At 38.9% G+C, this 14,794-nt stretch overlaps 1 pseudogene; it reads left to right on the forward strand.

Moving 5' to 3' along the window:
* The window catches only part of LOC139744220 (uncharacterized), a 31,676-nt pseudogene that overhangs the window by 12,174 nt on the left and 4,708 nt on the right, over positions 1–14,794 (forward strand).

A 14,794-nucleotide genomic window follows, 5' to 3' on the forward strand; every position in this document is an offset into this window, starting at 1 on the left:
ACACCACACATCCTGCCCAGTTTCAATCACAACACATGCAAGGGAAATTATACTTGCTCTAAACGTTCTCTTTTTTCTCTTCCTGTTTCCTGTGCGTCTTCTCTGTGTTTGCATGATAGGCCAAAGAAGGTCTGAACCAGCTGTATCGTTATGACCGAGCCAACCGCAAGCAGTACTATGACCTGCATCTCTTGGAACCACTTCCTGTCGATGAGAGTGTGGAGGTTCCTGCCAGGACAGTGGTGAGCCCTGGATACCTTTATTTCATTTCACTTCGTTTCGCTTTGTTTCATTTTGTTTTGTTTGTTTCATTTTGTTTTGTTCGCTTCGTTTCATTTCACTTCACTTCACTTCACTTCACTTCACTTCACTTCACTTCACTTCACTTCACTTCACTTCACTTCACTTCACTTCATTTCATTTCATTTCATTTCATTTCATTTCATTTCATTTCATTTCATTTCATTTCATTTCATTACATTCATTTCAATTTCATTTTTTATTTCATGTCACTTTGTGTGACTTTATCTTACTCTATTTCACTTCCACTTATTTTCACTACTTTCCTTGACTTCTTTTCCCTCTCATTTTCCTGTCCATTTCTACTTTCAAAAGCTGAATTATTATGCTCAGTGTCTTGTGCCTTGTGCAAATTGGCATGGTTACTGTGAAGCAAAGATAAAAAAATGAAAAAGAAAAAAGGGGAACCAATCATCATTGGCATAAAGTCATAAGGTCATAAAGTCATGAAGAAAGAGAAAAAGGACGTACTGTGTTGTCTTGCATGAAGTATTATAAAGTGATAAATAAACAACTATTCATGAGTGTCCTCAGAAAGTTTTCTAATGCATATCTTTCACCAAAATCGCAACAAGAACAAATGATACAGTGATTTTTTAGATCCTTAACTCTTGTATCAAATTCATGACTTCCCTAAACTTCAGAACCTATTTTCAGTGTGATTCATTAGCACCCAGTCATGCGCAAGTGCTAGCAAAACTTATCACCATGCTGAGTGAAACATGTGAAGCAGTATCTATAGTATTTGAACTAAGTGGTGTTCATTCTTTGTACTTCTTCAGCTCCAGAATATTGTGATGTACAACCAGTTGGATCTGATCATGCACCCAGTCTGTAGACAGCTTGTTGAAGTCAAATGGGACAAATTTGGAAAGTAAGTATAATAAACATTATACTGGTTGTAAATGGGAAAGTAGTATATAATAAACATTAGACTGGTTGTAAATGGGAAAGTAAGTATAGTAAACATTAGACTGGTTGTAAATGGGAAAGTAAGTATAGTAAACATTAGACTGGTTGTAAATGCGGAAGCATACTTCTCTGTCAGAGAGATTTTCTCAAAGGGGTAGTTTCTTGGGGTGGGGGGGGGGGCGCCAACAGCCCCCTCCCACCCAAAACAACAACAACAAACAACAACAACAACAACAACAACAACAAAACAAAGTAAAAACGTTTAACTGTCCCTACTAAGAGATTTAGTATTTTTTCTGACTTCCTAAGGCAATTTGAGCTAATGTATAATCATACTCATGGAATGTACTCGTGTAGCTGTGTTGAGTGTACATCAAATCTGTATACTTCACTATAATCAACATATTTTGGCCAGTGGTATACCAGTAAGTTGATGTGTTGAAAACATATCTGGGCCCTGTTGCATAAAACCCTTACCGCTGGACTTACCGCTCCTGTCTAGCGGTAAGTCTGCAAATTAGCGGTAAATTTTATAATCCTTGATGCTGATTGGCTGTGACGCCTAATTTTGACGGTAGTTACCGATGAAATTCAATGGTAAGTTTATGCAACGGGGCCCTGGTGTTTGTTGTTTGTGTCACTACATACACACATGATATAGATTTGTGTTTTATTGTCTGTACTCTGGTCATTTTTACAACATCATCAATCCTAACAGGCCTGTCAGAACTCTGGTGTTCAAGGTGTTCATTGTTGTAGCTGAGTTATTCATATCAAACTGACTATTCATATCAAAGTCATTACATTAATATTTTCCATGGCAATATGGTTATATATTGTCCATAGTTACACTTTTTTGTACAAGTATGCTGATGGAGTCTCAGAGTGAATAGCATACAATAGTGTATATCAAATTATCCTGTCTTGTGTAATAGATGCTGATCTATTTTTATTTCATGGCTACAGACGTGGGGCTATCAAACAAATGATCTTCAATCTCATCTTCATCTTAATGTGGAGTATCCTTGGAGTGAGTCTAGAGAATCCCTTTGAGTACAGCTTCCCAGAGGACATTTGGAGGCTTGTCCTTGAGGTAGAACTTTGTATTACTTGTTTTCATTCCATAAAGTTATGCGTACAGTCAAGTAATGTTAGATGTATTGTCTGCCAAAGACAGCTGTAAAGTTTCTAAGAACTCTTCAGATGATAGAAAAAATCTCTCTTGTAATATGTTTTTGAATCATAATTTTTATCTGCGGATTACATTACATTTGGTGTGGTCTGTGGGCGTGAGTAAATGTAGGGTCAAGCTAGCTCTACCTCTTATGTTTTAAACATGGAGCCTTTCAGATGGGAAATCGAGCAAATCAAGATTGATAACACTTTATGGACCCTGATATACTAATCAAGATTCTAGAATTGTTATTACAATAATTTGCTCTCAGATGTGAGAAATATTTTGATAACAATCAGGATTTTTTTTTTTAATAGAGATTATAATTTGTAACAGATTATAATCATGTGGAAAAGTGAGCAAAGAAAATGGGATTCCATCGGGATTCGAACCCGAGACCTCCGGATTGCTAGACCGGTGCTCTACCGACTGAGCTATAGAAAGCCCTAGTGCAGTGTTCGTCCCAGAAACCCTTAATTCTCAATGCTCGGGTGGTCAGAAGCTATAGCAGTGTGTTTGTGTGTGACACACACGCACACACTTGAACCTGGCATAAACCCGAAGGATAATTCGACTTGGGGATAAATGCGAGGGATCACCGAAGTGATGCAGCTTTTTGAGTTTGTAACAAATAAAGACAGAATAAACTGACCAGAAAGAATATAAATTATTAGTGGAGAAGTGAGCAAAGAAAATGGGATTCCATCGGGATTCGAACCCGAGACCTCCGGATTGCTAGACCGGTGCTCTACCGACTGAGCTATAGAAAGCCCTAGTGCAGTGTTCGTCCCAGAAACCCTTAATTCTCAATGCTCGGGTGGTCAGAAGCTATAGCAGTGTGTTTGTGTGTGACACACACGCACACACTTGAACCTGGCATAAACCCGAAGGATAATTCAACTTGGGGATAAATGCGAGGGATCACCGAAGTGATGCAGCTTTTTGAGTTTGTAACAAATAAAGACAGAATAAACTGACCAGAAAGAATATAAATTATTAGTTGAAAAGTGAGCAAAGAAAATGGGATTCCATCGGGATTTGAACCCGAGACCTCCGGATTGCTAGACCGGTGCTCTACCGACTGAGCTATAGAAAGCCCTAGTGCAGTGTTCGTCCCAGAAACCCTTAATTCTCAATGCTCGGGTGGTCAGAAGCTATAGCAGTGTGTTTGTGTGTGACACACATGCACACACTTGAACCTGGCATAAACCCGAAGGATAATTCAACTTGGGGATAAATGCAAGGGATCACCGAAGTGATGCAGCTTTTTGAGTTTGTAACAAATAAAGACAGAATAAACTGACCAGAAAGAATATAAATTATTAGTGGAGAAGTGAGCAAAGAAAATGGGATTCCATCGGGATTCGAACCCGAGACCTCCGGATTGCTAGACCGGTGCTCTACCGACTGAGCTATAGAAAGCCCTAGTGCAGTGTTCGTCCCAGAAACCCTTAATTCTCAATGCTCGGGTGGTCAGAAGCTATAGCAGTGTGTTTGTGTGTGACACACACGCACACACTTGAACCTGGCATAAACCCGAAGGATAATTCGACTTGGGGATAAATGCGAGGGATCACCGAAGTGATGCAGCTTTTTGAGTTTGTAACAAATAAAGACAGAATAAACTGACCAGAAAGAATATAAATTATTAGTGGAGAAGTGAGCAAAGAAAATGGGATTCCATCGGGATTCGAACCCGAGACCTCCGGATTGCTAGACCGGTGCTCTACCGACTGAGCTATAGAAAGCCCTAGTGCAGTGTTCGTCCCAGAAACCCTTAATTCTCAATGCTCGGGTGGTCAGAAGCTATAGCAGTGTGTTTGTGTGTGACACACACGCACACACTTGAACCTGGCATAAACCCGAAGGATAATTCAACTTGGGGATAAATGCGAGGGATCACCGAAGTGATGCAGCTTTTTGAGTTTGTAACAAATAAAGACAGAATAAACTGACCAGAAAGAATATAAATTATTAGTTGAAAAGTGAGCAAAGAAAATGGGATTCCATCGGGATTTGAACCCGAGACCTCCGGATTGCTAGACCGGTGCTCTACCGACTGAGCTATAGAAAGCCCTAGTGCAGTGTTCGTCCCAGAAACCCTTAATTCTCAATGCTCGGGTGGTCAGAAGCTATAGCAGTGTGTTTGTGTGTGACACACATGCACACACTTGAACCTGGCATAAACCCGAAGGATAATTCAACTTGGGGATAAATGCAAGGGATCACCGAAGTGATGCAGCTTTTTGAGTTTGTAACAAATAAAGACAGAATAAACTGACCAGAAAGAATATAAATTATTAGTGGAGAAGTGAGCAAAGAAAATGGGATTCCATCGGGATTCGAACCCGAGACCTCCGGATTGCTAGACCGGTGCTCTACCGACTGAGCTATAGAAAGCCCTAGTACAGTGTTCGTCCCAGAAACCCTTAATTCTCAATGCTCGGGTGGTCAGAAGCTATAGCAGTGTGTTTGTGTGTGACACACACGCACACACTTGAACCTGGCATAAACCCGAAGGATAATTCAACTTGGGGATAAATGCGAGGGATCACCGAAGTGATGCAGCTTTTTGAGTTTGTAACAAATAAAGACAGAATAAACTGACCAGAAAGAATATAAATTATTAGTGGAGAAGTGAGCAAAGAAAATGGGATTCCATCGGGATTCGAACCCGAGACCTCCGGATTGCTAGACCGGTGCTCTACCGACTGAGCTATAGAAAGCCCTAGTGCAGTGTTCGTCCCAGAAACCCTTAATTCTCAATGCTCGGGTGGTCAGAAGCTATAGCAGTGTGTTTGTGTGTGACACACACGCACACACTTGAACCTGGCATAAACCCGAAGGATAATTCAACTTGGGGATAAATGCGAGGGATCACCGAAGTGATGCAGCTTTTTGAGTTTGTAACAAATAAAGACAGAATAAACTGACCAGAAAGAATATAAATTATTAGTGGATAATAATAATTTACTAATAATAATACTAATAAGTGGATAATAATAATTTACTAATAATAATACTAATAATTTATATTCTTTCTGGTCAGTTTATTCTGTCTTAGATTATAATCATGACTACAAAAAAAAAACCCAAACAAACAAGTTTCTGCCATCTGAAGGGGGGGGGGGGGGGGGGGGGGTGGGGGTGTAACCAGAGTCAAGCTGGATGTGGATACCTTCCCTCAAACTTTGTTTTTTTACCTTTCCTAGCCCTTTTAGTAGTACTCTGTACATTTATGATTCTCATCTTTCTCTAAGAATAGACAGATTTGGTAAATGACCTTTTCAGCGTAATAATGACCATTTGGGTTTTCGATTGAGATATATTAAACATTGTTCATATATATATTGTTGCTGCTGTTGGCTTTCTTCCTAGATCTGTGGTGTTGCTCTTACAGTTTACCAGATAGCATTGGAGCTGAAAGAATTTAATGACTCAAAGAACTTATTCATGGTAAGTCCAATAGAAGTGACTAGTTTATATGCTACGTATGTTCATTCTTGCATCTTGATTGTGAGATATATGTACAATACTTTTCTTGTATTCTCTTTTAAGATATCCTTGGAGAGCATTTTCTTTGTATTCATTCTTACTTTATTTGTGCGGGTAAGCAACACAACTGATATAACTGATTCTGCATTCAAACAAGTCCTTTGTGTTCAATCTGGTTTGTGAGAAAGAAAAATAACATTTTCTGGTTATGTCTAATATAATAATGATTTTGCTCATTCAAAGCTCCTCAATTCATGATGATAATGATATTAATAAATCATTGTTGAGTGGTGGACTGTAATAAAAACCATATAGCTATGCCTACCATAATACTGAAAACCTGAAGTATTTCATGGTGTGGACATTTTTGTCTCTTCATGCCATATGTGAGTTTATACAGTCACAAATGAGTAAAATAATGCCAGCAAAATAAATAAGTGTTTTTCATAGACCCATTTTCAGCAGCCATTCTTGCGGTGATAAATTCAATGTTGGGTTGGTTTGTATTGAATTGCCATACATCAGATCAAACTTTGACATATCACATGTTTCTATGTGATAGATGTAATAAACTGTAGATGATAAGTAGAAAATCATATCAGCACCAATTCTTGCCAGCTAGTGAGAGATTTCACCACCTTCTTTTCTGCTGGTTGAAGCCTTGTGTTTGTAGCACACCTGGTTAAAGTTGCAAAATGTCTGCTGCTGTTGTGCACTCAGTCTCTCATATCTGTCAGTACCTGCTGTGTAATGATGGAAGACCTTATTCATTAAATTGCTTTTGTTTTTTACACCCAATCTTAGTCGTGGAAGAACTGGCGAATTAATGACATTGAGCGGGACTTTAAGTACTGCCATCCCCGCTGGCCTCAAGAGAGGCAGTACCTCAACCAAGAAATCACTGAAATCAAAGAACAAGGGCCTGTCTACTTTTCAGATTCATGGTGAGGATTTCATGAATGGATCATGTATGTGTGTGGGAGGGGATGTTTGATCACTGTCCTTCTCAATTCTTTGATTGTATTTCATAATGCAGGTTATTGTGTACAAGCCCAAAATTCATCCTCTGTATGTTGTCATGGGCACAGAACAGTAGTATGCATTTCACTATTAGGCAATTACTGCTTCAAGAAACAAATCAGATTGATGAAAAGTGGTGATTTCTCTTCTTTTCTTGTGATATATTGTCAATATCTGCATTGTCTGCTGTTGGCTTAAACTAATTTGTGCTGTCTGTCACAGTCTTTTTCATTGCCAAAATCTCCACAAATAATCAATAAGACTTAAAGGGCAAGAACTCACCCTCTCTCTTAATATCTATGAATAGTAATATTTATTCTTATCCCAAGAATCCATTTAATATGTTGAGCTTGATCTTAAGCAGTGACACTGTTTAGCTGACTTAATGCCTGTTTTACAATTTTCATCTTAGGGTGCATTTATCTAAAAATTTTCTGATGCAGACTCACGATCTTAAACGTGTTGAGGTATTTTTGGAGTCAAAAGGGGCCTGAGCTTTCGATCCTAGCAGAATCTTCGTCAGAGGCAAAATGACAAACAAGCAGGGAAAGCAATCACATATAAGGACTTCACACAAGAACAGACAGGTACAGGCTGGGTACACAGAACAAAGAAAACAAAGGAGAGGGTGGGAGTTCATGGGCAAGGAGCCCAACAGGTAAAGAGAGGGGGGATTAGAGCAGGAGGGTGGACAGACAAAGGGCAGAGGGATTTTTAGGTGATAGATAAATGCAACCGTGTTATCAAATGTGTTTAGAAATGCCAATATGAAACACCAGTCAAAGGACGTTTTGAAACTCATTCGAGATGACAATGGCCTTTCTGCGAGTAGGTAAATGCAATGCCGTTTTAAAACAGTGTTCTCCAAGCTGCAAGGTCAACTTCCAGTATACTGTACACGCCGTCGGTTACAGAAAAGTTTAGTGTGTGCCTCACTTGACCTCTACTTCCCAGGTTGAACTGTGCCAAGTAGCCAGATCGCCATTATAATAATGCAGCATCCCGACAATCGTGTTTCAAGCCATGTTTGTTAAAGGGATGGTACTGTTTCAGTTGAAATTGGGCTTCAGGTTTCCATCTTCTTTTGATGATCGTTTTTTGAGATAATGAGAAACCTCTTATGAAATATGAAAGAGCATATAATTTTAAGAGGAGTTCAAAGTTCATTTGATGAAAATTGGTTTTGAACTAACTGAGATATCCAAATGAAAGTGATTCTAATAAAAGGTGGGACCCACATTTTGTTAAACCTTGTTTTTGGATATCTCAGCCATTTCAAAACCGATTTTCATCAGGTAAACCTTGAATTCCTCGTAGAATTGAATGCTCTTTAACATTTTCATGGAGTAGTTTCTGAGCATATTGCAAAAAGTAAAAAATTGAATCCTCACCTCAACCAATACTATAGCATCCCTTTAATGTCAATTGAAAAGCGTTTCAAAATTGGATTCTCTTGAGTTAAAGATAAATGCAGCCATAGATACTCAGTAACACCAAAGAAAAAAGGCAGTGATCCCATCTACCCCTCCCTATTTTGTCTCTGAGTAGAAACACTATTAGACACCATTTTGTAATAGAATGATGATGAGAGAATAATGCCAATTTTCTTTCCTTCTTCTCTTTTGACCAGGAACCTGTTTGATTGGTTTGTCTACATCTCTCTCTTGCTGGTCAGTATTCTCCATGTAGTGGACATCTTTGTTGATGCAAGTGGTCTGAGTGATGCCACTCAGAACATCTTTGCCTGTATCCTCATCTTTGTCTGGTTGAGACTCATGAAGACTATGAGAGCCTTCAGGACTTTTGGTCAGTCTTTACATCACTTCTTGTCTCATAATTAGGAAAAAAGTTTGGAATATATGATATTGCTTACAGTATATCAACATAATATTCATGCTATTACTGTATATACCATATATTTCACGAGTCTAAATTTTTTGCGAATTGGGAATTCCCGACGATTTTGCAAGTACAGTAAACCTCGGATAAGTCGACGTCGAGTGAGTCGAAAATCACTTAACTCGAAGCAAAATAAGAAGTCCCGATTTTTCCCTATGTGTTTTCTCTAAGAAATATTTGGATAAGCCGAAGTACGAGAGTCGAATTTCGGCTGTGTCGAAGTAAAACATTCAGTCCCTTTTGTACATAATACACGTAGTTTACATCACTTGAGCCGAAGAAGATTTGTCTGGCATTCTCATTACATTTAGAGAACAAAAAAATCGGCATGTCGAAGAACCCCGTCCCTGGCCCGCTGCAGGTAAGCATGCACACTCACCGTACCGCTCTGCACGCATGTCGAATACATACACATGTATACATGTATTCACACAGCACATCGATCCATATACTTTATCCATACACACAGCACATCCATACTTTATCCATGTCAAGCCAGAACTCCTTGGTCAACCAATCGCTGCTTTAATATTTTAGTGACAGGCCAAGTGGGCGGAGCTTGTTTGTGCGTGCCCGACTGGCTGTACAGTTTTGTTCAATGGAGGTAGGATGGGCCTGGGAGAGTGTTTGTCTCAGGGTAGGTTGACAGAGATGGCTACCTATATTGCACCATAGACATAGCACATGCACATTGCCACATTAGCGCAGACATTCTCAGAACTACTTTTAACTACTAGTATTGATACAAATTCCATGTTCAATTTAGAACAAAATAAGAACATTATCTTCAAGAACAGACAAATTTGAATGCAAACACACACACGCACGCACACACACACACACACACACACACATGCATGCAAATGTACTATAATACATGTACATAACTGTGAGTCGAAAAAAAATCGACTCTCGCCAGAGTCGAATTTCACTTAAGTCAACGCATTTTTGTCAGTCCCGAGAGCTTCGACTCATGCGAGGTTTACTGTATTTAAATTCAGGATTGTGGAGTCGTATAGCAAATGGAGAAATATAATTATATTCATACGTAACACTCATAGCGTGATCAGAGTCAATATTTTCGTATGTCTTTAATTTCGCGAATAGCACCTGACTCATGAAATTCACGAAAATAAAAACCTCGCGAAATATTTGGCGTATACAGTAATCAGAAAGAAAGTTTGGAGTGTATGATATTGCTTACAGTATATTAACATAAATGCTATTATTTGTTTGGACATATTTTCACTCAGTCATTTTGAAAAAATGCATACCAAGGTACACAGGAGAGTCACTCATAAATTTTGAACAAGATTACAAACCTTGACAGGTGATAAGGCTGTACATGTAGAAATTAGCTCACCCAAGCCAAAGGTTCAAAGCAGTGAACTGTAGCTGTGACTTACCATCTACAATTACATTGCATGATATGATGATTGGTGTGAACCCCTGAGCTTTTTCACATTTTCTTATTAAAACATGACAAATTATCCTTCATGAAAAATTCTGTAATCTTATCTTGATGAGGACGAGCTGATTTTGCTATAAAACATGTTTCACATAGACACATGCCCAAGTATACTTGGGACTCGTTGTCCTCATCGGGTTTAAAAACAGACCCGGTAGCATAGGGATTCATGGGTGGGTCCAGTTCATTCTTTGCCCACTGGGGTACATGCAAAAACCACAAATAGCACCAATACAGGTCACTGGTAACGGTTCACTCCAGTCCAGATTCTGAGGCTGTGTGTACTTACACAGGGATAAGTGATAAAGCTGCACACAGTTTGTTACAGGGATTCTTGAATACTGTATAACCAAACCAGGCAAGCATTCCCACTCCATGAATCTCCATGCTATTGGTTCTTTAACCCATTGAGGACAGGCTGATTTTGCCACAACACGCATTTACCATAGACACCTGCCCGAGTATACTAATGACTCGTCCTCAACGGGTCAAGTGTATCTCCTGCAGTTCTCTGTAGGTGAATCATTCATAATCTGCTGAGAGGTAGCTCTACTTGCTTGCTTTTTCCATTCTAAATCTTCAACAGATTTATGGTATCTCAAGTAGAGTTATGAGCTCTTTAGTTGTGGTAGTATTATTTTCATTAGAGCACCATTATGTGATGGTGACAACGAAGGTAGGGAACATACATGTATAGATGGTTTTATGTGAAGGAATTTACTGAATGTTATATCTTAAGATAGCAACATTAAGTATCTTTTCACCAACATTCAAATTTCAGCATGCTTTTGAATGTCTCCTTCCACAGGTCCTTTCATTGTGATGTTGGCACTCATTGCAAAGGATTTTGGGATTTTTATCTACTTGTATTCAAACTTCTATGTACCATACGGTAAGTAAATAGTTACTGTAGAGACACTAAATGGGAAATTTTGATCTCTTGTACTCTCAGATTCTTTATGTAGGTAATGCTGAAAGCAAGGAAAAATCCTCATATCAAATTACTGGAGAGCTGAAGTGATTGAGCAAAGGAGGTCTTTTTAAATAAAAAGGGAAAGTTGTAGCTGCTTTGTTATTGAAAAAAAAGAAGAAGGATTTTCATTATATTTCTGATTTTATCATCTTAATGACAAATCATTGAAGAGATTGTAAGCATTGACATTGTCACCTTTAATAGCACATTAGACAATGTTTTATAAAACTCTCTAGAGGGAGTACAAAAAATGATATATAAAGCTCTATAGAGGGGACCTCTAGGCTAGGAAGACCAGAATTCCAAATTGGGGTTTGAAATTTGTAAATTTCTGTTAACTACTTATCCCAGACCTCATTGCTTTGGGTACAAATTTGAGAAATGTAACAAACGTTACCCATTGGTTTATTTGATTGAGTGTAATCATTCACAAGTCACATACTTTCAGTGATACACCCCCAAATTGTGAGCAACACAGCGTTTACAAATAGTGCTTTAAGGCATTGGCCATAGCTCATACACAAACTTCCAGTGGGTATAAACTAGCTGTGTTATCTGGCATTTCACATGCTGGGATTGACACTTGTTACATGCAGTGGTCAGCATTGTATCAATCTGCATTGCATGGTCGCATTGAGGAATGTATCATAATCATACAAAAAGTCAAGCCAGCTAAAGATTGCACAAACATTGTCCTTTTATGGGGGCAGTAAAGGTTTTTGACATAAAAACAGTTGTTATATTATATTAGAGTGATGTATCAGTCACATGGCAGAAACAAACTCCTTCCTTGATGGTATCAACTAATGAAAACTTTAGAAACTTTGAAATTCCATTCATCTTTTACCCTTGTGTTATGATGATAAAATTCAGACACCTTCACTGTTCTGTGTCACTTTCACTTTCACTGTTCTGTTTAAATCTTTTCACTAAAAACCATCTTGATGCATATTGGACTTTGCTTTGAATTCACCCATTGCTTCGTACAGCGTGTGCATTCTGGATGACCTATGGAGGCAGAAATAGCACAGTGCCCAGTATGCAGACTGTTGATCAGATGATGTACAGTCTCTTCAGGATCACCCTGGTCGATGAATATGACTATGACGTGAGTCTGATGTTTAGACCACAATAGCTAAGACTTAAGCCCACCGCACACTATACGACTCACGACTATACAACCCTGACCTGGCAACGCACACTATACATGCAGACCACACAACTAGGCTTATGACCTTACTGAGTTTAGTGCATCCAAAAGAGAAGTGTTCACATTGCGCACTGTATGCGCTCGCATTTTACTATATTGTGAATGGCTGAAAGCTCATGACTGGTCGTTGAAATTTAACATGTCAAATCTCTACAACTGGCACTAAGACCCAGTCGTATGACTGGAAACTGGCAAAACTGGTGATGTCATACTTCCAGTCGTAAGGTCATACGACTTGTCGGATCGTATAGTTTGCAGCGGGCTTTAGTTCAAGTCTAGTGAGTGTCATGTCATTTGCTGGTATTAGAGACGCTTTAGCATAGGCAGAGAAAGTTGACCCGATTGGATCAGGCTTAATTTGCTGCCTTCCTGTTGAGCTGCATTTGAAAACCATTAAAAGTACAGGCCTGCTAGAGTAATATTGCACATCAGCGAATATGTACATTGAAATGTAAGCTCCATGGTAATGTTCAGCCCCAGCCGAGAGTTTTCAGCTGTGCGTATACTTACACAAAGAGATCAGTGATGAAGGTAGATGCTGTTACCATGGTTATGGGTATTCTCAAATTTTTCTGAGTTAGACCAGCCTTAATACTCATTGAATGGTATCCCCACATTACTCGGTCCTTAACTCTTTATGTGCCATGTTGTAAACCCCCTTTGTGCCACGTAATTCTGAGACAGGAAAGTAGTCATGTTTTGGGAAAACATTCAGTTTTTTCATATCTATGTAACTTTTGTATATTTTTGTTACCCTAGACATGTGATGAGCAAAGATGTAGAGAATATGCCAAGCTTGCTTTGATGTAAATTGTATGACAAATCTATGATTGTTTTTCTTTCAAATGACCAGTAGCTACATTACTGTAGAGGCATGACTTTTGCACACAAAACAGTGACAGAAACTTAAAACTGACTCACAAATCCAGTAAGTAGCACCCATTGATAGTCAATCACCACACGAAATGCAAGCTACACATGACAGGAATGGAATCTCAAGGAACGCTTTCATTGTACTACCACATTTGGTGATTTATCTATCGGTTCGGGCGGGTTTGTGCATTAAGGCAGATTATGTGAAGTTGACACACCGTCGACTGAGTTGGGCATGTGAATGTGGCACATAAAGAGTTAGAAGATATACACAGTAGACTCATTTTCAGACTCATTTCTCAATTGCATTTAAAAGAAGAATGCTGTGACTAGTAAAAGCATACCTAGGTATATTCCACTTAAGGTTATCATTTGATAGATACCTGACAAAGAAAGGATAAAAGAGTGAGTATGCTTCTTTTGATTTGGGCAGAAAATGAACCTGTAATCCCTATTATTTTACAAACAAATTAACAAGCCAAAACAGTTGATTTTAAAAAAAATGCTGCATTATGACTTTGTGAAGAATTAGTTGTGACAAATCATAGGCATTTGTATGCTGGGATGAATGAAACACACTCCTTTTTATGTCCAGTGATGTGACATGGTTTCCAAACATCTGTTCACTCCAATGGGTGTGTTTGTTTTATCTATTGGTCTACAGGGCATGAGGCAAGAGAATGTGGTGATGACTTACATCCTTCTAGTGACATTCCTCATGATCTCAGCCATCCTGTGCATCAATGTACTCATTGCCTTGCTATCCAACACATTTCAGAGGTAAGCATTAATGAACTCATTGCCTTGGGTAAGAGCACTTCTTCTAGAAGCCCTAGAGTCCAATGCACAAGTATATTTAGATTAGTGTAAGTATGTTTCATGATATGTAATTTATATCAAATAAGAGTACTGAGAAAAATATCCTGGAGGTTTCCTGCTATTGGCTGGTAGTCCAAGGTAGCTTGAAATTCCCACACAATTTAGGCAATTTTGAGAGGTACAGTTGTATGCTTTTACCCTTAATTCAAGACTTTGCAACATTAAATTCAAGATGTTTAATTCTTTTTTGTTGATGATTTTACTCTTGACTTTTTACCCATGAATCGGTACTTTCACCAGTGTTTCATTACATTTTACTTTTTATTGTCCCCGCCGAACGAGTTCGAGCAGGGGACTATGAAACGGGCTCCGTACGTGTGTGTGTCCGTGTGTCCGTGTGTCCGTGTGTCCGTCCGTCCGTCCGTCCGTCCGTGTGTCCGTCCGTGTGTGCGTCCGTGTGTGATCAAAATCTTCAATTTGCTACTTCTCTGTCATTTATGAGCCAATTTTGATTCTGTTTGCTTTATATGATAGCACTACATGGGAGCTTTGAAACCTTACACAGAATTTCAGTCGTGACCTTTGACCTTGACCTTTGACCTATATTGTACATTTTGCTACAAAAATGCTACTCCTTCGCCATTTCTAACC

The sequence above is a fragment of the Diadema antillarum genome, unplaced genomic scaffold, assembly GCF_040938485.1.
Source record: "Diadema antillarum isolate AM-2024a unplaced genomic scaffold, OU_Dant_1.0 seq00001147_RagTag, whole genome shotgun sequence".
In the NCBI taxonomy this organism is placed as follows: domain Eukaryota; kingdom Metazoa; phylum Echinodermata; class Echinoidea; order Diadematoida; family Diadematidae; genus Diadema; species Diadema antillarum.